Genomic DNA, 20,094 nt, shown 5'->3' with positions numbered 1-20,094 from the left:
AGCAAAGGATTTGATGTGAATGCTACTCCAACCCCTGAGTTTGTCAAACCAATTACACACTTTGGGATAGGGAAAATGACCACTTGGTAGGTCTGGGGGATAATTGTATTTCTAAGCAGTGTCATAAAAAGTAACAAAATGAATATATATTAACATTAAGTGAAAAAAAACAGACATGATTCCATTTATATAGCATGTCCAGAAGAGGCAAATTCTTGGATGTAAAAAGTAGATTAATGGTTTCAGGAGCTAGAGAATAGGGAGTGATTGCTCTAATGAGTACAGGGTTTCTTTTGGGGGTGATGAAATGTTCTGGAATTAGATAGTGATGGTGGTTACACAAAATTGTTTTTAAAATCACCAAATTGTACACTTTAGCGAGGCCCTCTGCAACTCAGTGAGACCCTGTTTCAAAAATAAAAGGACCAAAAAATAGGGCTGGGGGTGTAGCTCAGAGATACCAAAAAAAAAAAAAAAAAAAAAGGTAAATTCTGGCCGGGCATGGTAGCACACATTTGTAATCCCAGCATTTGAAGACAGGAGGATTGTGGTTCATAGACATCTTCAGTTACTTAGTGAGGCCTTCTGCAACTCAGTGAAACAAAGAATAAAAAATAGGGCTCAGAGGTAGAATGCCCCTAGGTTACATCCCCAGTACCACAATAAATATATAAATGGTAAATTCTGCAGGGCACAGTGGGGCACACTATAATCACAGTACTTGGGAGGCTGAGAAGGATTGCAGATTAGAGGCCAGTCTCAGCAATTTAGTTCGATCCTGTTTCAAAATAAAAAGGGTGGGGGCCTGGAACTCCAAAGTAGATTGCCCTTGAGCTCAATCCACAGTAGAAAAAACAAAAAAAGAAAAGGAAAAGAATAAAAACAAAAATATAAAAAATTAAATGGTAAATTTTGTTATATTAAATTCATCTAACTTTTTGTGTGTGTGTGGTACTGAGGAGTGGAACCCAGGGGTATTCTATCTCCAGGCTATACCCTCAGCCCTATAATAAATATATATATATATATATATATATATATATATATATATATATATATATATATATTTTGTGTGTGTGTGTGTGTGTGTGGGTCTGGGGATAGAACCCAGAGGCATTTGACCCCCGAGCTACACCCCCTGCCCAATTTTTTATTCTTTATTTTGAAACAGGATCTCACTGAGTTGCAGAGGGCCTAAGTAGCTGAGGCTGTCCACGAACCCTGATCCTCTGGTCTCAGCCTCCCAAATGCTGGGATTACAAGGTTGCACCACCACGCCTGGATCCTGTTTTAATAATTTATTTGGGAACAGGGTCTCACTAAGTTGCTGAGAGCCTCACTAAGTAACCGAGGCTGGCTTCGAACCTGTGCAATCCTCCTGTCTCAGCCTCCCAAGTGCTAGGATTATAAGTGTGCGTCACCACACTCGGCTCCGGTTCATCTCAACTTTTAAAAACCTGAATGGTTGTTAGCTGTCTGGTGAACCAACTGGTGTGTAAGGGAACTTTCACCCTCACTCAGTTTACCATACTCATAGTTTTACATGTTCTCGTGAGAGGATATGGGGGCCCTTGCTTAGGATGCAAATATGTTTCATCACTCACATTAGCCAATACACTATAAAGCAACTTCTTCCTGTCCTCTTTGAGTTCCTTCTAAATTAGAGTGACTTACAGCTATTAAAAAAAAAAAAAAGCACAATTCAGTGTCAGGTCTAAGAAAGGTCCTTGGCATCTTCAACCCAAATGATAACTTGCTCTACTACTTACTTCCCTCTTCCTAGTTAAAAAAAAAAATACACACATACACACACACACATTCACACACAAAATCTCTCTAGTATAAAAGGCCAGAAAGAGCCGGGCATGGTGGCTCATGCTTGTAATCCCAGCATTCGGGGGGCCGTGACAGGATGAGTACTTGGGTTCGAAGCCAGCCTCGGCTACTTAGTGAGGCCCTTTGCAACTCAGTGAGACCCTGTTTCAAAATAAAGAATAAAAAAATATGGCTGGGGGTGTAGGTTGGAGGTAGAATGCCTCAGGGTTCTATACCCAGTACCATAAAAAAAAAAAAAAAAAGCCAGAAAGACAGAAAAAAGAATTCAAGCACTAAAAAAAAAAAAAAAAAAAAAAGATTCAGGCACTATCTCACATCAAGCTAATATTTATTAGATAAACTATAAATAAACTATAAGGCAGTTTCCAAATTATGCTCTGCAGACTCACTTCCTCATATGCCCTACCCAAGTTCCTTGCCAGTAACTACTTTACAAGTAGACTAACTCACTTTTGTTGAGTTTTAAATACTGAAAACATTTTTTTCTTTCTCTTTTTGTGCTGGGGATTGAATCAAGGGACTTTCTACCTCTGAGGTATACCCCTACTCTTTTTTTTTTAATTGTAACAGAGTCTTGCTAAATTACTGAGGCTGGCAATCCTCCTGTCTTGACCTCCTAAATACTGAGAGTACAGGAATTTATCACAATGCCCAGCTCTTCTTTTTTTAATTAAAAAAAAGACTTAGCAATAGAGTGGAGAGTGGAGAGCTATGAATTTTGTTCATTTAAACTATTTCCCCATGTCCCAACCCCTTCTTTTTAGAAATATACCTTGATCTTTTTCCTCTATTAAACTACCCTACACTCCTCCCCTCCCAGCTCTCAGTCCTCATGGTTCCAGGAGCTGATCCTGACCACTGAGTTCTGAGTTCCATGTATAGAATGTAATTCTTTTTTTTGGGGGGGGGTGGTACTGGAGTTCCTGGAAGCCCTTCTACCTCCAGGCTACACTCCCAGACCTATTTTATACTTTTTTTATTTTTGGAAACAGGGTCTCTTAAGCCAGCACGGCTGGCTTCGAACCTGTGTGATCCTCCTGTCTCTGCCTCCCAAGCGTGGGGATTATAAGCATGTGCCACCACGCCCGGCCTAGAATGTAATTCTTACTGGCCAATGAAAAGCCAGCATTTTCCAGTCTATAGTGATTTATTTAGGACAGCATACGGCCCAAGCCAAAATCATACCCAAAACCACCAGAAAAGGGGTACTACCTTTCAGTGGCAAGATTACCAATCTTATCTCTTTCAATTAAATAGTAGAATGACTACTCAAATCTGATATCTTTCTTTAACACTACATAGGAGGATCCTGCCCAAGAATAACACCAAAACAAATAAAAATAGAGCCAAGGAGAGAGAGAGAATAGGTTCTAATTATATCATGTAACTCTCTGTATTTAGCAATGTATGAAAGTATAATTTTAGCCAGGCATAGGTGGTACACGCCTATAATCCCAGTATGTGGGAGAATGAGACAGGAGGATTGCAGGTTTGAGGCCAGCCTCAGCAACTTAAAAAGATCCTGTTAAAAAATAAAATAGGGTTGGGTTATAACTCAGTAGTAGAACACCTGTGGGTTCAATACTTAGTACCAAAAAATAAAAATAAATGAAAGTACTCTTTATTTTTGAAATTGGGAGATTGGACCCAGGGGTGCTCTACCACTGAACTATATCCCCAGTTTCCCCTTCTCTTTTTTTTAATTTTTATTTTGAGACAAGGTCTCACTAAGATGCTGAGATTGGCCTCAAGCTTACAATATTCCTGACTCCACTTATTTCTAGACTAATTAGTTACTTTGGTCAATAAAGTCCCTCTGTTGCTTAAGTCAGGCTGAGTTGTATTTCTGTCACTTGCAGCCAGCGCTGGCTTAAGAGGCCCTGTTTCCAAATAAAAATATAAGCCGGGTGTGGTGGCGCACATTTGTAATCCCCGCGCTTGGGAGGCTGAGACAGGAGGATCACACAGGTTCAAAGCCAGCCTCAGCTACGTAGTGAGCTCTCAGCAACTTAGTGAGACCCTGTTTCCAAATAAAGTATAAAATAGGTCTGGGAGTGTAGCCTGGAGGTAAAAAGCCCCTGGGTTCCACCCCAGTGCCACCAAAAAAAAATAAAAATAAAAATAAAAATATAAAACATAGGTGTCTGGGAGTGTAGCCCGGAGTTAGAGGGGTTTCCAGGAACCCCAGTACCACCAAAAAAGAAAAAAGAGAGAGAGAGAGTCACAACAAAACAAATACAGTTATGCATTCCTGTAATCCCAGCACTTGGGACCCTGAGACATGAAGATCAAAAGTTCAAGGCCAGCCTCAGTAATTTAGCAAGACCTTCAGCAAGTTAGCAAAACCCTGTGTAAAAAATAAAAAAGGACTAGGGGTATAGCTTGAAAGTAGAATGCCTCTGGTTTCAATCCCCAGTACAAAAAAAAAAGTCACAACAAAATTATTTGAAAATCATCCATCTAGCTGGGTGTGGTGAGGCACGCTTATAATCCCTGTACTTGGGAGGCTGAAACAGGAGGATCACGCAGGTTCAAAGCCAGTCTCAGCTAATTAGTGAGGCTCTCAGCAACTTACTGAGACCCTGTTTCCAAATAAAATATAAAATAGGTCCGGGAGTGTAGCCCAGAGGTAGAAGGCCCCTAGGTTTTACCCCCAGTACCAAAAAAAAAAAAAAAAAAAAAAAATTCATCCATCTGAGATAGGAAGATCACAGGTTCGAGGACAGCCTTAGCAAATAGTGAGACTCTTATCAACCTAACAAGATCCTGTTTCAAAATAAAAATAGGGCTGAGGGTATAGCTCAGAGGTACCCCTACACTCAATTCCCAGTACCACATGCACAAAGTGAATCATCTATCTAATAAATAAACCTCAAACCTTTTCTAGGAATCACAGTTAGGAAAACGATGGTTGGTTGGTTGGTAGGTTGGTTGGTAGGTAGGTAGGTAGGTAGGTAGGTAGGTACTGGGGATTGAACCCTGAGGCTTTCTACTACTAAACGACACCCCCAGCCCTTTTTTTTAAATTTTGAAACAAGGTCTAAGTTGCTGAGGCTGGCCATGAACCTATGATTATCCTGTCTGAGCCTCTTAAGTACTGAGATTACAAGCCTATACCACTGCATCCAGCAGAACCTTTCAAAATGCTCTAGAAACTTAGCCTTCTCCTTGATTTTCCACATTCTGAAATGTACATGGAGTTTTATACTTTCCAAATCACTTTCCCATTGATAACCTTACCTGATGTTCAAAAACAAAAAAACTCAGTAAAGTCAGCATTCACGTTATATAGAATTAAAGACATTCAGGCTCAGCGAAGTAACTACACTTAAGTCATCAAACCTGAAATCAAGGCTTCTGCATCCAAATTATAACTTTTCACTTCTCATTATACTTTGCCCAGTTCTCCACAGGCCATACACAGAGCTGGGAAGTGACTGGGCTCAGTACAGACTTGCTCCTGACCACACTATTCCCTGACCCTGGGTATTTTTACTTGTTCCCATCAGCCCCACGTGGCTCCTTTCGACCACAAACCGAGATACAGACAAGTCTATGGCATGGCACCCCACTACCTGTTGAGTGTGTCACTCAACTAACTAGCAGCCTTCAAAGTCAGTGGACTTACTCTCAAAGTACCCCCTAAACCTATCAAATACACCTCAGTAGACAGGATCTGAAGAAGAAGAAATGTCTTCCATTAAGCACTTTCGGTGAAGAGCTGCACACACTGCAGCTAAAACACCACCATGCTTGCTGCTGTGGTCCATGACTGCAGTACCTATTCCAGAGGAGGATCTCAAGTTCAAGGCCAGTCTGAGCAATTTAGCCAGACCCTATCTCAAAAAAGTTTTGTTATTTTTTATTTATTTTTATGTGATACTAAGGATGGAACCCTGGGGCATACTACCTCTGAGCTACACCCTATCCCAATTTTGTTCCTTTATTTTGAAATAAGGTCTCGCTAAGTTGCAGGTGGCCTTACTAAGCTGCTGAGGCTGACCACAAACCTACAATCCTTTTGTTTCAGCCTCCCAAGTACTAGGATTACAAGTGTGCACCACTATGATTGGCTTTTTTTTTTTTAACTTTTTAAAGGAGTAGGAGCTGTGCATGGTGGTGCACACTGGTAATCCCAGTACTTAGGAGGCTGAGGAAGGAGGATTTCAGGCATAAGGCCAGCAGGTGGTAACTTAGTAAGATACTATTTCAAAATAAAATAGGGCCAGGCGTGGTGGCACACACTTGTAATCCCAGCATTAAGGAGGTAGAGACTGGAGGATCCCAGTTCTTGGACAGCCTTAGCTACTTATGAGGCCCTATGCAACTCAGTGAGACCCTTTCCAAAAAATAAAAAAGACTAAAATAAAAAATAGAACGGGGGCTATAGCTCAGAGGTACAATGCCCCTGGAATGAATGAATGAATGAATGAATAAAGCAACTAGAGGTAGAACTCCCCACACACACACCGGTTCAATCTCCAGTACCACATTAAATAAATAAATAAATAAATAAATAAATAAATAAATAAATAAAGTAAAAGAGATGAGAGTGTAGTTAGGTGATAGAGCACTTGCTTAGCATTCACAAGGTTCTGTATTCAATCCCCAGTACTGTGCATGCTTGTAATCCCCGTGCTTGGGAGGTGGAGACAGGAGGATCGCACAGGTTTGAAGCCAGCCTTGCTGGCTTAAGAAACCCTGTTTCCAGGCCGGGCGTGGTGGCGCACGCTTGTAATCCTCGCACTTGGGAGGCTAAAACAGGAGGATCACACAGGTTCGAAGCTAGCCTCAGCTACTGAGGCTCTCAGCAACTTAGTGAGACCCTGTTTCCAAATAAAGTATAAATAGGTCTGGGAGTATAGCCCAGAGGTAGAAAGCCTCTGGGTTCCACCCCAGTACCACAAAAAAAAAAAAACCCTGTTTCCAAAAATAAAAATATAATATAGGTTTGGTAGTGTAGCCCAGAGATAGAAGGGTTCTATCACCAGTACCAACAACAACAACAAAACAAATCCCCAGCACTGCAAAATAAAAAAGATAAAAATAAAACAATGTCAAGCCACCATTTGATTGGGATCTTAAGAACTAAAAATTGTTACTGCTGGGTGTGGTGGCGCATGCTTATAATCCCCGTGCTTGGGAGGTGGAGACAGGAGGATTGCACAGGTTTGAAGCCAGCTGCGTTGGTTTAGGAGTCCCTGTTTCCAAAAATAAAAATAGGTATGGGAGTGTAGCTCGGAGGTAGAAGGGCTTCCAGGAACCCCAGTACCACCAAAAAAATAAATAAATAAAATAAAAAATAAAAACAAAAATTGTTACTGACTGGGAACTCCCCAACATCATACATTCCAGGATTTAAAATTACATGAAACTGATATTATTCATAAATATTAACTCAAAATGAATCAATGATTTTGACAGAAGAGCTAAAACCATAAAACTCTTAAAGGAAAACATAGGCATAAATTTTCATGACCTTGGCTTTGACAACAGATTGTTAGATATGACACCTTCAGCATGAATAACAGAAGAAAAAACAGAAAAATTGGATTCCAAAATAGAAATTATGGGCGAGAATGTTGCTCAGGGGTGTGTTGCTGGCTCTGGGTTCAATCCCCAGCACCACACCACAAAAAATAAAAACTGCTGTGCATCAAAGGACATCATCAAGCTGGGTGTGGTGGCTAATGCTTGTAATCCTAGTACTTGGGAGGCTGAGACAGGAAAATTACCAGGTTCACAGCCAGCCTCAGATACTTAGTGAGGCCCTCTGCAACTTAGTGAGACCCTGTTTCAAAATAAAATATAAAAAATAGATTTGGAGGTGTAGCTCAGAGGTAGAATGGCCCTGGGTTCAATCCCCAGTTCTGCAAAAAAAAGAATAAAAGGACATCATCAAGAAAGTAAAAAGTAACCTATAGGAGAGAATATTTGCAAATTAATATCCAGAATATATAAAGGACTTTAACAATTCAACAGAAATACAAATAACCTAATGTTAAACGGACAAGGACTTAATTATACATTTCTCCAAGAAGATATACAAATGATTGATCCACAAGCACAAGAAAAGATAATCAACATCATTAGTCATTAGAGAAATGCAAATTAAACCACAATGATACCACTTCACACCCACTAGGATGGCTGTGATTATAAACAAAAAGAAAGATAATAATAAATATTGTAAAAGAATGTGGAAAAGTTGGAACCCTTATATATTTCTGATGAGAACATAAATGATACAGCTACTAGAGAAAACTGTAAGTCCTCAAAAACTTAAATACAGAGTTACCGTACAACCTCAGGATTCTACTTCTGGCATAAAACCAAAAGAACTGAAAACATATACTCATACAACCACATGTACAAGCATGTCCACAGCAGCACTCTTCACAACAGTCAAAAGGTAGAAACAACCCCCAAGTATCTATCAATTGAGAAGGGATAAACAAATTGTCTCACACAGTGGAATTTCAGCATGATGATACACACCTGTAATTCCAGTACTTGGGAGAATGAGATAAAAGGATTGCAGATTTGAGGCCAGCCCTCAGTGACTCAGTGAGACCCTGTTTCAAAATAAACAATAAAATAGGGCTAGGGTGTAGCTCAGAGGTAGAATGTCTCTGGGTTCAATCCCCAGTTCTAACAACAACAAAAAAGTGAAGTTGTATGAACCTTGAAAACATGCTAAGTGAAATAAGACATAAAAGACCTGAGTATGGTGGCTCACGTTTGTAATCCCAGCATTTGGGAGGCTAAAACAGGAAGATTGTGATTCACAGCCTCAGCTACTGAATGAGGCCCTTTGCAACTCAGTGAGACTGTTCCAAAATAAAAAATGAAAAATAGGGCTAGGGGTGTAGCTCAGAGGTAGAATGCCCCTGGGTTCAATCTCCAGTAGTGCAGGAAAGAAAGGAAAGGAAGAAAAGGGAGAAAGAAAAGAAAAGACAAGACAAGACATAAAAGGACAAACATATGAATCTACTTATGTAAGTATCTAAAATAGCCAGGCAAGGTGGTGTACACCCATGATCCCAGTATTTGGGAAGCAGAGACAAGAGGCTCACAGGTTCAAAGCCATCCTCAGTAACTTAGAGAGGATCTCAGCAATTTGGCAAGTCCCTGTTTAAAAAATAAAAATAAAAAAGGGCTGGAAGTGTTGTTCTGAGGTTGAATTCCCCTAGATTCAATCTCCAGCACCATGGGGAGGGGGGGTCTAAAATAGGCAAATTCACAGAAAAACAAAGTAGATTAGAGTGTAGAAGCACATGCCTATAACCCTAGTGACTTGGGAGGCACAGGCAGGAGGATCACAAGTTTGAGGTCATCCTGACAACTTGGTGAGACCCTCAAAATTATTTTGAAAAGCCAGGCGTGGTGACACATGCTTGTAATCCCAGTACTTGGGAGACTGAGATAGGTGGATTACAAGTTTGCAGCCAGCCTCAGCTACTTAGTGAGGCCCTCTGCAACCTGCAACTTAGTGAGCCCCTGTTTCAAAAATAAAGAATAAAAAATTGGGTTGGGAGTATAGCTCAGAGGTAGAATGCCCCTGGGTTTGATCTCTATTACTACAATTTAAAAAAAAAATTTTTTTTAAAGGGCTAAGGGCCAGGTGTGGTAGCACACGCTTGTAATCCCAGTACTTGGAAGGCTGAGACAGGAGGATAGCGTAGGTTCGAAGCCAGCCTCAGCTACTTAGTGAGGCTCTCAGCAACTTAATGAGACCCTGTTTCCAAATAAAATATAAAACAGGTCTGGGAGTATAGCCTGAAGGTGGAAAGTCCCTGGGTTCCATCCCTAGGACCACAAAAACATAATTAATTAATTTTTTAAAAAAGGGCTAAGGATGTAGCTCAGTAGTGAGTAGCCCTGGGTTCCATGTCTCCCCCCCCCACACACACACACACACATAGGAGAAAGTAACATTAGAAGTTCACAAGGGCAGAAGGGAAGAAGAAATAGCAAGGTGTTGCTTAATAAGTACACAGTTTCTGTTTGGGATGATGAAAAATTTTTGGAAACAGTGGTAATTGTTACACAACACTGTGAATATACTTACTGTCACCGAATTGTGTATACTTACAAATTATTAAAATGATAAATTTTATCTTCTATATATTTTACCATCCCAAAAAAATCTTTTAAAAAAGGAATGAAGCCAGGCGTGATGACGCACACTTGTAATCCCAGCATTTAAGAGGCTGATATAGGAGGATTGCTGTTTACGGACAACCTCAGTTACTTAGGCCCTTTGCAACTCAGTGAGATCCAGTTTTAAAATAAAGAATAAAAAAATAGGTCTGGGGGTGTAACTCAAAGATAGAATGCCCCTGGGTTCTATCCCTAGTACCATACACACAAAAAAAAAGAATGAAATACTGACACATTAGAACATAGATGGAACTCCAAAATATTATGCTTAATTTTAAAAAGCCAGACGCAAAAATCACAAACTGTATGATTCCATGAACATGAAATATACAAAATAGGCAAATCCTATGGGTAGTTGCCCAAAGAGAGTGGGAAATGGGGAGAACTGCTTCATAGGTAAGGGATACTAGACTGAGGTAATGGTTGTACAATATAGTGCATGTACTAAAGGCTAATGGGTTGCTGAATTTTATTTACTTACTTATTTACTTATTTGTTTAGTTATTGTGCTTGGGATTGAATTTAGGGGCCTTCTATCTCTGGGTTAATACCCTCAACCATTTTTATTTACATTTATTTATTTATTTAGTATGTGTGGTACTGGGGATTGAACCCAGGGGCATTCTACCACTGAGCTATACCCCAAGCCCTATTATATTTTATCTATTTTTTTTATTTTTTTTTTTTACTGGTGCACTGTATTCATACATCATAGTAGGATACATACTTTTGTAGACATACTTGCACACTTTCCCAGTCAGCCCCCACCCAATCCCCACCCCATTCTCTCCCTATCCCTCCCTCCCATGTTTGGCTTAGTAGTTGACATCTAGTATTATGGCAATTTATCTAAAATTAAAAATGATAATCTCACATAACAGTTTCATTTGTCTGATACCAAGCTTTTGATGACTTAAAGATGACATTTCAATATTTCTTTTTGCTTTCTTTCTTACCAGAGAATATTTTTTTTCTATTTTTTAGGTGAAACTATCATATATTTATATATTTATTTTTCAGAAAAAAATCTATCCTAATATGGAATATGGACTCTAGGTACCCAAAACGATATTGAAAAATAACAAAGCTAGAAGATATATATTTTCTGATTTCAAACCATATAAAGCTACAATAATTGAAACAGTGTAGTACTATTCTAAAGGCAGATACATAAACCATTGGAGTTAAATAAAAGCCTAGAGCTAAATTCTTCCCTATATTGTCAAGTTATTTTTGACAAGGTTTCCACGAACATTTGGTGGTGGAAATATTAATCTTTTAACTAAATATTGTTAAAAAATAATAATTACATGGAAAAGAATAAAATTGGACCCTTACCTAATCCCATATACAAATATTAACTCAAAATAGATAAAAGACCTAAATATAAATCTTAAGACTATAAACTTTTAGGAGAAAATCTGGGTCATTAAACCTCACAACATTGAAATTGGCAGTGATTTCTTGGTTATGATTTCAATGGCACAGGCAACAGAAGTGTATACAAACTCCCTAAAAAATAAAAAAAATATTGTATATCCAAAGACAATGTAAACAGAGTTAACAGTTACTAATAGAATGGGATAAAATATTTCCAATTGCTATATCTGAAGGTATATTAATATTCCAACTAGAAATCCTAAAAATTAACAACAATAAAGGCAAACAATACCCTTTAGAGATAGGTAAAAGACTAACATAAATAATGAATCTCCACAGATAACCAATCTTAGTTGTCTGTTGGATGGAAAATCTTGTTTCTCTAGTTCTGGTGTGTGTTACCTATTTCTTCTTTGTAGTTAATCTCTTTGAGTATTTTCTCTAGCGCTGGTTTTGAAGACATAAATTCCTTCAGTTTCTGTTTGTCATGGAAGCCTCTTATTTCTCCATCTAATTTGATAGAAAGTTTTGCTGGGTAGGAAATTTTTGGCTGGAAGTTGTTTTCTTTCAGAATTGGGAATATGTTACTCCAAGCCCTTCTGGCTCTCATAACTTGGTTTGGGAAGTCTGGAGTGATTCTAATTGGTTTGCCTCTGAATGTCACTTGGCCCTTTGCTTTTGTTGCCTTTAAGATTCTCTGTTTGGCTTCCACATTGGTCATTTTGACAATTATGTGGCGTGGGGATCCTCTTCTCCGATCCTGTCTAAAGGGAGTTCTATAAGTTTCCTGGACCTGTGTATCAACCTCTTGCTCGATGTCTGGAAAATTTTCTGCTATTACTTCCTTGAAGAGATTGTTGATCCCTTTGGTTTCACTTTCTTTTCCCTCCTCTATTCCAATTATTCTTAGGTTAGCTCTCTTAAAATGGGCCCATATTTCTTCAATATCAGATTCCTGCTGTCGGATATTTTTTTCTAGATTAGAAACTATGCATTCATTTTTGGATTGCTCATCTTCTAAGAGTGAGATTCTGTTCTCCATGTGGTCTAATCGGTTGTTTGTGCTTTGAATTGAGGCCTTTACTTCATTAATTGCATCCTTTATCTCTTTTTGGCTCTCTCTGAGTTCTTTTCGAAGCACCTCTATTATTTCTACAGTTATTTTCCTGATTTGATCTTCTAGAAATCTCTGATTTTCTGTTTTATCGGGTTCTGATGTTGTGGGGTTGTGTGCATTCATTGCTCCAGTATTATTCCTCTTTCCCATGATTTCGGATGTTTGTGCCTTCTCTGGGTTCTTCCCTTGGGTCACTATGACTTCACTTAAGGTGTTCTGGATCTCGAGTCAGTAGTATCTCAGACCCCACTACTCCTTTACTGGGTTGTATCACAGAGTCTCCAACCCAGAGAGTCGATAGAGGCTGCTTTAGACTGTGGGGGGTGCCAGGTTGCACGTTCTCCTATGGTGTGATATCTCTGCCACCGCCCCTCCCCCACTGGGTCAAGTCCCAGGGAGTACAGTACTGGGATTTCTCCTCTGTGGCCCGCAATTTGACTCACTGTTCTTGAGTGCGCAGATGTAGCTGTACTGGCCTCGCTGAATTTGCTGCTGCTGCCGCCGGTGGCAGTATGGCGCCGCTGCTACACCCTCGGCTATGGGGCTGGCGTTTTCTTCTTGGTTTTGATTTCAACTCTGAATCCCTCGGCTTGCTGTAGCCGTCCCGTGAATTCGCCGGTGCCGCCGCAAGTATGGCGCTGCTGCCGCGTCTGCCGCATCCTAGGGCGCAAGGCCGGTTATCTCCTCTGTGGCTCTGTTCTCAGTCCGCTTTCTCTCTGGAGCCTGGTGATTTTTTGTTTCACTGGTGATGGTGTTTTCTGGCTATGAAAGGCACTGATTTTGTGGTAATGGAGATTTGTTGTTAGCGGGGCTCTTAAGCCCCGCTTTTCTCGGTTGCCATCTTCCCGGAAGTCTTATCTATTTATTTTGAAACAGGATCTCACTAAGTTGCTAGGGGAGCCTCGTTAAGTTGCTCAAATTGGCTTCAAAACGGATCTCCCTCTTATCTTGACCTTGAGTAGGATTAGAGGGTTGAGTTTTTTTTTTTTTTTTTTTTTTTTGCTTTGTTTTGTTTTTATTTGTGTGTTTGCAGTACTGGAGTTCCATGGAACCCAGGGGTATTCTATCTCTGAGCTATATCCCAGCTCTTTTTTTTTTTTTTTTTTTTTTTTTGGTGGTACTGGGGGTGGAACCCTTCTACTTCTGGGCTACACTCCCAGACCTGTTTTGTATTTTTACTTGGAAACAGGGTCTCTTAAGGCAGCAAGGCTGGATTCAAACCTGCGCAATCCTCCTGTCTCCGCCTCCCAAGCACGGGGATTACAAGCATGCGCCACCACACCTGGCTTTATTCTTTATTTTTAAACAGGGTGTCTTAGCTTCCCAAATGCTGGGATTATAAGAATCACCACTACACCTGGATGGGGCTTTTTTTTATTTGTTTTTGTTATTTATTTATTTTTTTTTTGTACTATGGATTAAATCCAGGGGCATTCTACCTCTGAGATATACCGCAGCCATATTTTATTTTTTATTTGGAACAGGGTCCACTAAGTTGCTAAGGCTAGCTTTGAACTTGTGATCCTCAGTCTCAGCCTCCCGAAGGCTGGGATTACAAGAGTGCACCACCACGCCCGGCTTTAATTGTTAAATTCTAAATGGCTAATTTTGTTATGTGAATTTCACCTCAACATTTTTTATTTTTTTGGGGGGGGGCGGGTCTGGGGATGGAATCCAAGGGCATTTGACCTCCGAGCTATACTCCCTGCCCTATTTTTTTATTCTTTTTTTTTATTATTATTATTTTTTTTTTTTTGTGGTGGTACTGGGCGTGGAACCCAGAGGATTTCTACCTCCGGGCTATACTCCCAGACCTATTTTATAGTTTATTTGGAAACAGGGTCTCACTAAGTTGCTGAGAGCCTCACTAAGTAGCTGAGGCTGGCTTCGAACCTGCGCGATCCTCCTGTCTCAGCCTCTCAAGTGCAGGGATTACAAGCGTGTGCCACCACGCCCGGCTTTTATTCTTTATTTTGAAACAGGGTCTCACTAAATTGCGGAGGACCTCACAAGTGGCTGATGCTTTCCACGATCCTGATCCTCCAGTCTCAGCCTCCCAAATGCTGAATGCTGGGATAACTTTTTTTTTTTTTTTTTTTTTTGTGGTACTGGGGTTCCTGGAAGCCCTTCTACCTCCGGGCTACACTCCCAGACCTATTTTATACTTTTTTTTTTTTTTTTGAAACAGGGTCTCTTAAACCAGTGCGGCTGGCTACGAACCTGCGCGATCCTCCTGTCTCTGCCTCCCAAGTGCGGGGATTACAAGCGTGCGCCAAGCGTGTGCCACCACGCCCGGCTTGATAACTTTTTTTGTGTGTGTGTGGGTCTGGGAATGAAACCAGGGGCATTCTACCCCCGAGCTACAACCCCTGCCCTATTTTTATTATTTATTTTGAAACTGGGTCTCACTGAGTTGCAGAGGGCCTCACTAAGTAGCTGAGGCTGTCCGCGAACCGTGATCCTCCAGGTCTCAGCCTCCCAAATGCTGGGATTACAAGCGTGCGCCACCACACCCAGCTCATTTTTTTTTTAATATATGAGAAAATTGGGGGAACCATCTGGCCATCAGGAATTAGAATGAATGAATGAGAGTTATGAATAGATGTCCCAATTTGCTTCACTATACTAATCAAAAGTAATATAGCCTATTTTATTGCTCTTTGAAACAATTTATAATAGAAATAATTTACTCTTGCCAGGGGGCGTGGTGGCTGGCGGTACAGGCTTGTAATTCCAGTACTTGGAAAACTGAGACAGGATCCGGGTTCATGACCACCTCAGCTACTTAGTGAGGCCCTCTGCAGCTTAGTGAGACCCTGTTTCAAAATAAAGAGTAAAATCAGGCTGGGGATATGGCTCAGAGGTAATATGCCCCTGGGTTCAATCTTCAGTACTGAAAAAAAAAAAAAAAAAAGAAGTTACTCTTAAAGGTGTGTGTGTGTGTGTGTGTGTGTCAGAGACAAAGACAGACACAGAGAGACAGAAACAGATAGACAATAGGCCGAAGGGTATAGAAAAAAAACAAGGCAAAGTTTCTGTCTTTAAAAATCTTCTAATTTTGTGTGGCAATTATACACAAAACAAGCACAGTGCAGTGAGATACTTACCTGAGAGATATATAAAATATATTAGGAACTCCCTGCCTATGGACAGGGAGATCAGAGAAAGCTTTAGGGGTGGTATAAAGAGCTTACCAGACAAATAAAGGTAGGAAGATACTCTAATCAAAATGGAAAGAAAGTATGAACAAAAGCATAAAGAACCCGAGCTGTTTGATAAAAAGACAATATGCAGAACCTAGATTGTGGGGTGCCATGAACACCAGGCTGAGATTTACCATCTGTGAGGAAGGAGAAAACAAGCGTCTCTTGAGCAGGGGTGCACCACAGTTAGATTGACTTGCTAGAAAGATGACTCTGGCAGCAATTAGAAGGATGAACCTTCTTTGACTCTCATCCCTGCTGGTACCTAGTCCTGTCCTTAACTATCCAAGTCTTTGCAGAAGGAAAGCAGTAAAGGAATCCCAGGTACAGTCCTATAAAGACTCAGGAAGAATAAGGTTCCTAGTTTTGCTTTTTATTTTTTACTTACATATTTATTTATGTATTCATTTACATATAGTTAGTAGGGATGGAAACCAGAGGTGGTATATCTATGAGCTACACCCTCAGCCCTGTTTTATTTTTTGTTTTATTTTTTGTTTGTTTTTTGGTTTTGGTTTTTTGTGGTACTGGGGATGGAACCCAGGGGCCCTCTACCTCTGGGCTACACTCCCAGACCTATTTTTATATTTTATTTGGAGGCAGGGTCTCTTAAGCCAGCTGAGGCTGGCTTCGAACCTACATGATCCTCCTGTCTCAGTCTCCCAAGAGCAGGGATTACAAGCGTGCGCCACCACACCCGGCTATTTTTTGTTTTTTAAAGTCTCAGTAACTTGCTGATGGCCTCACTAAGTTGCTGAGGCTGGCCTCAAACCTGCCTCCACTTTCTACATATTGGATTAAAGGTGTGCACCACCATGCCTGGCTTTGGTTTTGTTTTTAATATTTTTAAAAGTTTTTTTTTTTTTTTTTTTTTTTTTTTTTTTTTGCGGTACTAGGGATGGAACCCAGGAGCATTTTTACCTCCGAGCTATACCCCCCAGCCCTATTTTTTAGTCTTTTTATTTTTGAAACAGTGTCTCACTGAGTTGTGAGGTGCCTTACTAAGTAGCTGAGGCTGTTCAGGAACTTAATCCTCCAGTCTCCACTTCCCAAATGCTGGGATTACAAGTGTGCGCTGCTACATCGGCTTTTAATATTTTTTATTGAGGTGAAATTCATATAACATAAAATTAACCTTTTTTTTTGGCAGTACTTGGAATTGAACCCAGGGGCATTCTAACTCCAAGCTACACCCCCAGGTCGATTTTTTATTCTTTATTTTGAAACAGGGTCTCACTGAGTTGCAAAGGGCATGACTAAGTAGCCTAGGCTGTCTGCAAAATGCTATCCTCCTGTCTCAGCTTCCCAAATGCTGGGATTACAAGCATGCACCACCACACCCAGCAATTTTTTATTCTTTATTTTGAAACAGGGTTTCACTAAATTGCGGAGGGCCTCACTAGGTGGCTGAGAGACTAGCTGCAAAACTGCATCCTCCTGTTTTAGCCTCCCAAATGCTGGGATTGCACCATGCCCTCTGCAGTCATCCTCAGCTACTTAGTGAGGCCCTTTACAACTCAGTGTAGCTCAGAGGAAGAATGTCCGTGGGTTCCATCCTCAGTACTGCAAAAAATAAAAAATAAAATGAACAATTCAGTGACATTTAGTAATATTCATGATGATGTACACCCATCAAGTTCTTCTGTGTGTGTGTGCAGGGTGGGGTGTGGGGGTACTGGGGAATTCTACACAGGTAGAATACAGAAACATTCTACCTCTAAAATATATCCTTCCCCTTTAATTATTTTGTTTTGAAATAGGATATCACTAGGTTGCTGAGTCTTGCTGTAATGATGAGGCTGTCCTTGAACCTGTAATACTCCTATCTCAGCCTCCCAAGTACTGGGATCACAGGCATGTGCCACCATGCCCGGCTTTTACCAAGGATCTTAGTTTCTTTGTTTTGGGGGTTAGAGATTTGTGAGATGAAGTCTCACTTTGTTGCCCAGAAGTTTCAAACTCTTGGGCTCTATTGATCCTCCTGCCTCAGCCTCCCAAATAGCTGAGACTCTAGGTAAGCCACCATACCAGGCTAGAGGTTCCCAGCTTTTAACCCACAAAGCCACTATTGCTTTCACCGAGATTGGGCTTCCTGTCCTCTCTGCTCAGGCTAATGTGACAGATACGCCTGGCTTTCCACAGTCATCCAGCTACAGTCCCTAAACTGCCATACTATTTTCTAGACCTCAGCTCCCCTGGGAAAACAAGTCATTGTGATTTGAAAGAGACTATATGTCTGTCCTTAGTTAACCCTCTTCAATAGCTCTGCAATGCCCAAAGAATAAAGTTTCAAATACCTAACAAAATATGCAGGGCTTTCTATCATCTGGCACTGCTTATTTCCTGAGTCCCATCTTCTAAACACATTACTTGAAAATCCCATCCATCATACTTCCCCTTCTGTTCATGGCTGACCAAAAATATTATTTTAGACAGGCATGGTGCCACATACCTATAATCCCAGTACTTGGGAGGCTGAGGCAGGAGGATCACAGGTTCAAAGACAGCCTCAGCAATGTAGCAAGACTCTCAGCAACCTATCAAGAACCTGTTTCTAAACAAATAATAAAAAAAAGGACTGGGAGTGTTTCTCAGAAGTGGAATGCCCCTAGGTTCAATCTCTAGTACTGAAAAAAAACGACAAGCTTGGTAGTACATGCTTATAATCCCAGTATTTGGGATGCTGAGACAGAAGTATCACAGTTGCCAGACTCAACAACTTATTGAGACCTTGTTTCAAAATAAAAAATAAGCCAGGCATGGTGGCGCACACTTGTAATCCCCGCACTTGGGAAGCGGAGACAGGAGGATTGCGCAGGTTCGAAGCCAGCCGCACTGGCTTAGGAGACCCTGTTTCCAAATAAAAAGTATAAAATAGGTCTGGGAGTGTAATCCAGAGGTAGAAGGGCTTCCAGGAACCCCAGTACCACAAAAAATAAAAAATAAGCCAGGCAGGGGCATGGTGGTAAATAGTTATAATCCCAGTACTTGGGAGGCTGAGACAGTAGGATCACAAGTTTGAAGCCACCTCAGCTACCTTAGTGAGGCCCTGTGCAACTTAGTGAGACCCTGTTTCCAAAAAAAATAAGTAAAATAAGTCTGAGGATATAGCGTGGAGGTAGAAGGCCCTTGGATTCCATCCCAAGTACCACAATAAATAAATTAAATAAATAAATAAATAAATAAGTAAATAAATAAAGCTGGAGCTGGTAGAATGCCCCTGGGTTCAATCCCCAATACCACAATAAATAAATAAGTGCTATTTTTTTCTCTTACCCTGGTTATCACTCCATATACATTTCTTGCAAGCTTACCGTATCTCAAGGAATGTTTTCATCCTCTTTTCATTATTCCCTGGGAATAACTCTGATCCCAGTCTCGCAGTCTCATAGCACCCTGCGGGACACTCTGATCCACACATTACTACTCATTCTGTGGATATGACTCTACCATATAATACTAGTACAGTGTGACTCTTTCCCACCTTTTATTCTTCCACTCTTGTCTTGTTACTGAGAACATCCTTACCCTAAATATATCTGCTTCTGCTAAGTCTGGCTTTTTTTTGGGGGGAGGGGTGTGGCCTTATTTTTTATATTTTATTTTGAAACTGGGTCTTGCGAAATTATTGCACACTGGCCTCTAGCCTGTGATCCTCCTATTTTAGCCTCCCAAGTACGGGGATTACAGGCATAGGCCATAGTGCTTGGCTTGTCTGGGACTTTTAGAAGCATAGGACTTCACCAGGCCTCACTCCAAATTTACTGGTACCTGAAACTTAAGAGGGAGCGGGAGATATACTACATCCATACCCCAGTCATCTAGGGTGTTGGATACTGAACTTACTTTCCCTCTCCGCCTTTCTGGCATGTGACATACCTCCAATAGAATGAGATTTGAACCCACACTCATTTTTACCCTGGAAATATTGCTGATTCTCTTAACTCTGAGAACAGCTCTGGCTTTGACCTTCACAATTATCACAGCACAGAGAAAGTCATATTCTAGCATACCCTAGGGATGGTTTGCACTCTATCCTTGGCTGACTGACACTGAGACCAGGAAAGAAAAATGACATGAAGCAACTGGCCCAAAGTAACTCTAATACCATCCCAAACTAGGGAACGTCAAGGAGGGGAGAATTTCCAAATCAACATAAAACTCCAGTGACTTTCTATGAATACAATCCAAATGTATGTCAAATGGTACACAGGAAGGTCTCACACAAAGGCCTTTTTCCAGATGTGTCTAAGGGTTCTAGATGCAGCATTGTCACAAATATCAGCATGTTCCAAGTGAGTGAATGAGCAATGTCCAATTCACAACAGTCAGACATTGGCTTTCTTTGAATTTGTAGGCCTGTTGTTTATACACTGTATTCAGCAGCAAAGCTAA

The 20,094-nt window shown here is 40.7% G+C and overlaps 1 protein-coding gene across 7 annotated transcripts in view; it reads right to left on the bottom strand.

The window, feature by feature from the left end:
* The window catches only part of STIM1 (stromal interaction molecule 1), a gene marked incomplete at both ends in the record, with an annotated part of 251,029 nt that overhangs the window by 156,600 nt on the left and 74,335 nt on the right, over window positions 1-20,094 (bottom strand). The gene's annotated exons all lie outside the window — the stretch shown is intronic.

The sequence above is a fragment of the Muscardinus avellanarius genome (assembly GCF_963383645.1).
Source record: "Muscardinus avellanarius genome assembly, chromosome: 1".
Lineage (NCBI taxonomy): Eukaryota > Metazoa > Chordata > Mammalia > Rodentia > Gliridae > Muscardinus > Muscardinus avellanarius.
Note: the sequence above shows the minus strand (reverse complement) of the source record. Positions and strands in the feature narration are given on the sequence as shown.